Source organism: Camelus ferus, chromosome 13, assembly GCF_009834535.1.
Source record: "Camelus ferus isolate YT-003-E chromosome 13, BCGSAC_Cfer_1.0, whole genome shotgun sequence".
In the NCBI taxonomy this organism is placed as follows: Eukaryota; Metazoa; Chordata; class Mammalia; order Artiodactyla; family Camelidae; genus Camelus; species Camelus ferus.
Genome location: NC_045708.1, coordinates 23919648 through 23925795, shown reverse-complemented (window position 1 = coordinate 23925795; position 6148 = coordinate 23919648). Strand labels below are relative to the sequence as shown.

The following is a 6148-nucleotide window of genomic DNA, read 5'->3' as shown; positions in this document are numbered from 1 at the left end:
CCAACATGCAACATGATAACTCCTTCTGACTTGTGGGCTCATCGGCTTGTCTAAAATCGATTCTGTGATAAGGAGTGGGTGAGGGAAGAGCCAGTCAGTGGGGCAGAGGAATGATGAGTCAAGCATCCAGATGGGGAGAAGCAAGCTATCCCGCCCCCTCCTCCATGCTAAATTTTAACTGCCAAGCCTGGGAAATAGCAGAGCAGTGGTAAATATCTGATTAGAGAAAATGCCTAGTAAGCTGCAATTCCATATATTGCAAGTGATAAAACTAATTGTTTGTTGACAGTGTACATTAGCTGTTCACAGCTTGTGCCAATATAGTACCAGGAAACTTGGGTCTGGGAAGCTTTAATGGAACCTCAAAGATATCGTGGGATTAGCTAGGGGAATCAAATCAACAAGTTCTATTCAATGGGCAGAATGCCATTCCCAGAGGTGAATTCTGGGAGAAGCTTTGGTGAGATGTGAGTTTCCTCCGCGAAGCTGTGTGTTGTTGAAGGAAAGCCTCTTCTTGGACTGAGAATCTGGGAAGGGCCCTGGGACGTAATTCTGGTGCACGTGGGTGAGAGGCAAGTTGAAGCTACTGTGAACTGGGCCCACTTGGAGGTAGAGACAAATGAGGGCCAGCTGGGATGGAGCCTGAAGATCAGATCCAAATAGAGGTCTGGCCCCTTTGGGGATAACTTAGTATTTTGATACCGGGATCCATTGGGGCTGCCAGTCTGGCATCTGCACACATGACTGTCTGGGTCTGGGGAAGGATGTCTGGTGCACGGGCAAGTCGGTGGGAAGCCAGGGCACAAAGAGTGGTGATCTGGAGGCCAGGGTTATGGTCCTGGTGGTGAGGCATTTCCAGCAAAGATCCAGCCAGGGATGCAGGTGTGTGTGTTTCTGAGGGAGTAATGTAGGGATTGGAATGAACAGGAGGCAGCTGAAGGGAGGGGCCCACCAAGGACCAAGGCTCAATCTAAGTAGTGAGTTTAGGTCAGATCTAATGGAAGACCAAGGTGTTGTCCAGTAAAAATATAATGTAAGCCACATATATGATAGGTAAAAACTTTTAACTTTGAAACAATTAAGAGATTCACGGGAATTTGCAAAGATAGTACAGAGATGTTCCATGTACCCGATACCCAATGGGTACATCTCACGTAACTACAGTACAGTGTCAAAGCCGGGAAGCACGTTGGCACAATGTGTCTGCATAATTCATTTTTATCACGTGTGGATTCATGTCACCGCCAGCACAATCAAGATGCAGAGCTGTTCCATCACCGCTAAGATCTCCCTCGTGCTACCCTTTTATAGTCACCCCGCTCCCCTTCCCCTCCCCATCCCTAACCCCGGGCAACCACTAATCTGTTTCCCGTCTCTTGAATGTTGTCATTCCCAGAATGTTATATAAATGGAAGCATCTGGTATGTCATCTCTTGAGATAAGCTTTTTTTCCCTCTCTGCCTAATGCCCTAGAGATCCCTCCCAGTTGTTACACATATCAGAAGACCATTCGTTTTTATTGCTCAGTAGTATTCCGTGGCATGGATGTACTGCAGTCGGTTTAATTATTCCCCTGATACAGGACATTTTGGTTGTTTCCAGTTAGGGGCTATTACAAAAACAAACAAACAAGCAAACAAAGCTGCCCCAAACAATCATGTGCAGGTTTTTGTGTGGACATTGGTTTTCATTTCTCTGGGATAAACGCCTAGGAGTGTGATTGCCGAGTTATGCGATTAGTGTATGTGTGATATTTTTGGAACTGCCTGTTTTCCAGGGTGTCTGTACCATTTTACATTCTACCAGCAAATTATGAGAGACCCAGCTGCTCTGCATTGTCACTAGCCTTTGGTATTGTCACTATTTTTTATTTTTACCTGTTCTAATGATACAAAGCAATCTCTCATCATGGTCTTAATTTGCATTTCCCTAATGGTGAATGGTGTTCATGTGCTTATTTGCCACCTGGATATCCCCTTCAGTGCAATGTCTCTTCGTGTCTTTTGCCGATTTTCCAATTGGACTGTTAGATCCTTGCCTTAATCTCAGTCAGTCTGTCGCCATCAAGTGTGATGTTAGCTGTAGAATTTTTGTAGATGCTCTTTATCAAGTCAGGGAGTTTCCTTCTGTTAGTTTTATGAAAGCTTTTTTTTTTTTTTTTAATCAGGAATGGTTGTTGAATTCTGTCCAGTGCTTTTTCTGCATCAGTTGATACAATCATATGGTTTTTCTACTTTTGGCCTGTTAATATGGTGGCTATTGACTGATTTTCAAATATTGAACCAGTCTTGCATGCTTGGAATAAACCCCACTTAGTTATGGTGTATAATTATTTTTATGTGTTGCTGAATTCTCTTTGCTAGTATTTTGTTAAGGCATTTTGTGTTTACATTCTGTGGGATATTGGTCTTTAGTTTTCTTTATTTGTACTGTCTTTGGTTTGGGTGTGGGTAATACTCGCATCATAAAATATGTTTGTTACTGACCCTTCTTCCTCTATTTTCTGGAAGAGGTTGTATAGAATTGCTGTAAATTCTTTATACATTTTGTAAGAATTCTCTATTGCAACCTTCTGGGCCTGGTTATTTCTTTTTGGGGAGTTTTTAAATTACTAATTCAATTTCCTTAATAGCTATAGGGCTGTTCAAATGATCTATTTCATATTGGGAAAGTTACGGTAGTTTGTGCTTTTCAAGGAACAGGTCCATTTCATCTAATTTACACACACAAATGTATGTGTGTAATCTGTGGTATTTCTTTATTATCATTTTGATAACTACAGGGTCTGTTTTCCTTAACCCTTGCCAGCTCTGGATATTTGCCAATCTGATAGGTGAAAAATGAGCCTTGTGTATTGAGTTTTCATATTTTTCATATTTTTGTTATTAGGTAGAGCGTCTTTCTGTCTTTGTATCCTTTGCTCTTTTCGTCCTTCCTTGTTTATCTTTTTTCATATTGATTTATAAGTGTTCTTTATAGATTATGAATATTAAACCTCTTCAGCTCATATATATTTACATAATCTTCCCAGTTTGCACTTTTCTCTATATCTTTTTGATACTTTCTTTTCCTCCACATCCATGCTCTAAATTTTCATGTAATTGAATCGTTCAATATTTTCCTTTAAGACTTTCCGGGGTTTTATGCTGTATTCATCAATACTTCATCAATTTCAAGAGACAGAACCCCAATCAAACTAGACTGAATGAAAAGAAATAAGAAAAGAAGAAAGGAAAAAGAAGAGAGAAAAGAAGGGAGGAAGGAAGGAAGGAAGGAGGGAAGGAAGGTTGTCTCATGTAACTGGCTCTGCAGAGGCAGATCTTTCTGCATGGCTGGATTAAGAATCTTCATGATATTTCATCAGGACTCCATCTCTCTTCTCTTTTCACCGTTCAGCTTTGTCTTGATCTACAAGAGATATCATTTTCTCTAAAGCAGATAGTCTCTGTGAAATGGTAAAAAAAAGAGTGCTGGCAGTCCCGAGCTTACGTTCTAATGATTTAGAATCTAACAATAAAAGACTCTCGAAGTCTGTATATTACATCCCATGGAAGGACTCAGAATGACTCTGCTTGGGTTATGTATCCTCCTCCCTCTTCTCCATGCCTTGAACCAGTCCATAAAGATGAGATACGTGTCATGATTGCTCATGTGCCCGGTGCTCTCGCTAGTGAGCAGGTGGGGTACCTGTCAGAACCCCTTGCAATGACCATTCTCTGAAAGAATGCTGGGCAGGTAGAAGCCAAAGGAGTTGTCTGAATATGCCATGCTTAGAAACACCTTCCCCAGCATAAGATGATTAGAAAATAGTTTGTCTTCTTCTAACATGTATGGTTTCGTTATTTTACCTATGAATGTTTGGCCCATGTGAGAAAATGAGGGAGATGGAGACAGAAAGACAGGGGAGGAGGGGCCAGGAAAATGGGCTGGTGGGGGGCCCCTTTGCTGGGTGTTTTTATACCTGAAGAGAAGATGACTTTGAACCTTACTTGGTCACTCGTTTTACAGTTTGATTACTTTGCCTTCTCTTTTCCTTGAATTTATTCTAAGTTAACAGGAGTCCTATATGATTAGGATGGTGGGAATGGCCAGGGCTTCACTGAGCACAGGGCTTTTTATGGTGGGGTTAGCAAATATCTGACTTAATTTGTTTGAACCCAATACTTGTGCCCTCCAGGGGACATCTGGGCACTCAGATATTATATAGCCATGGGAGGTATGGAGATGAATCCAGGAGCTACGCAGATACCCAGGCTACTTTAAAATGGAGGTAAAGAAGGGGAGGGTATAGCTCAGGCTGGTAGAGTGCATGCTTAGCACGTGTGAGGTCCTGGGTTCAGTCCCCAGTGCCTCCTCTAAAAAAAAAAAAATAATAATAAGATAAACCTAATTAGCTCACCCCCCGAAGAAATAATTTAAAAAAAGAAAAAAAAATTTTTAAATGGAGGTAAAGGTACACCTTGAATTCCCTCCCAGAGCTCTGCTGGGGTGGGGATAGGCAAATGAGCCTCAGGTAGAGGAGAAAGGAGAAAGGTGGACAGGAGACTGGCCACCCCCCCCCACCTTTGTGCACCATAACATCACCTATGGGGGCCACCATGTGTGGATGCCCAGCAATGGACAACTTCTTTCCTAAAATATGTTCCCAAGTATTCAGTGAAAGCTTCATTATTGTATCTTTTTCACATTAGAAGAATCTTTTAAAAATTACTCTCTTGTGCAAAAAACATTATTTCAGGTTCAACAATTCCTTTCTTTACACCTCTGTTTCTTTTTTTTTTCCACTTAACTTGCAGGAAAAAAAATTAAGCGTTTTAATTTTAAAAGCACGTACAATACAATCCCATTTGTATGAAATTATTTCATTGAATATGATCCGAACTACTGATCCTTCCATCTCTTTGTATGTCAACTGTCAAGAATGATTATTTCTAGATTGTACTGGGTTTTTATTTTTTGCTTTCATCTTTTAAAAATAATAAGCACTTATGTCTGTAAGAGCAGCAGACCTGTTCCTTTTAAAGAATAAAGTCTATGATAAGACACATCCACATTCTTCTGCTTGAGTTGGATCTATTTCCCTCTGTATGTGAATAAATATTGTCTATTGGCGATTAGTTGTTGAAAATTTGTGGCGGGGTCTACCCAGAGCCTCAGAGGACCTCAGCCAGAAAAGGAAGGGTCAGGAAAAGAAACTGGAGCAGGAGAAGAGACATAAATGAGGCAGGCCTCCAGGTCAGGGGTAACCCGTGGCTTGGGGGCAGTAGCCCCCATGTTTCTGTGACGGCAGGCTTGCTGGTTTCCACCCCCTCTGCGGAGAATCACTGTCATTGAACACCTTGCATGTGCCTGGCGTTCAGCTTCTTTCACTGTCCTCCCAAGATCAGCATCGGGCATCCAGTAGGCGCTCAATAAATGCTTAAGGATGTGCAGTTCCGAAGGGGGTCATCCTCCCTCAATCTCACCTCCTTGTCTTTCAGGCTCACAGGTTTTCAGCTGCCAGCCACCATCGTCAGCGCAGCCACCACCCTCTCTCTGCGCCTCATCAGTGACTACGCGGTCAGTGCCCAGGGCTTTCACGCCAGCTACGAAGGTAAGTGTCTCGGCCCCGCGTCGGGAGTCTGATGTGTGAGGTCGTAGTAGCTGCAGGCCGGGCTGCGCTGTTCTCCGCTGCAGGGAAGGACATCTTCAGATTCAGCTTGTACCTGTCCCCGCAAAGCTGGTTACTAACCAGTAACTCAGTTACTTAAATTGCCCCTGCCGCGTTTCCAGGAAACTGAGAGTTGGAATTGGAGCTGAGCTGCGGTCCTTTATCCCGGGGGCCTGGTAACATCTCTATCTTTCCTCTTTAACTGGGTATTGCTGTGTTTTTATTTCTTTAATTCTGTTTCCTGTTGGGCTTAATTGTATTATCAGGTACCTCAGCTTGGTTTCAGGAAATAAGAGAGATATAAACCCTAAGTAAAAGGAATGAAAGAAGTAGCTGGCAAAAAAATTTTTTGCTCCATATAGTGACTGCAAAGAGTCAGTTTTAGATCATTCAGAGAAGAACAATCCATTTTTCCTTAATAGCATAGATTAGGGTTTCTTGGTTTGAGTTATGCAAATAATTTCCACTTCTCTCAGCCTGTTTAAATATGGTGTTAGC

At 42.2% G+C, this 6148-nt stretch overlaps 1 protein-coding gene across 1 annotated transcript in view; it reads left to right on the top strand.

Annotated features, from left to right (window-relative positions):
- Positions 1–5463: 5463 nt before the first annotated feature.
- The window catches only part of CSMD2 (CUB and Sushi multiple domains 2), a 473825-nt gene continuing 473140 nt past the window's right edge, over positions 5464–6148 (top strand). The window contains 1 exon segment of the mRNA XM_032495868.1: positions 5464–5593. The gene's annotated coding sequence lies outside the window, so the exon portion shown is untranslated.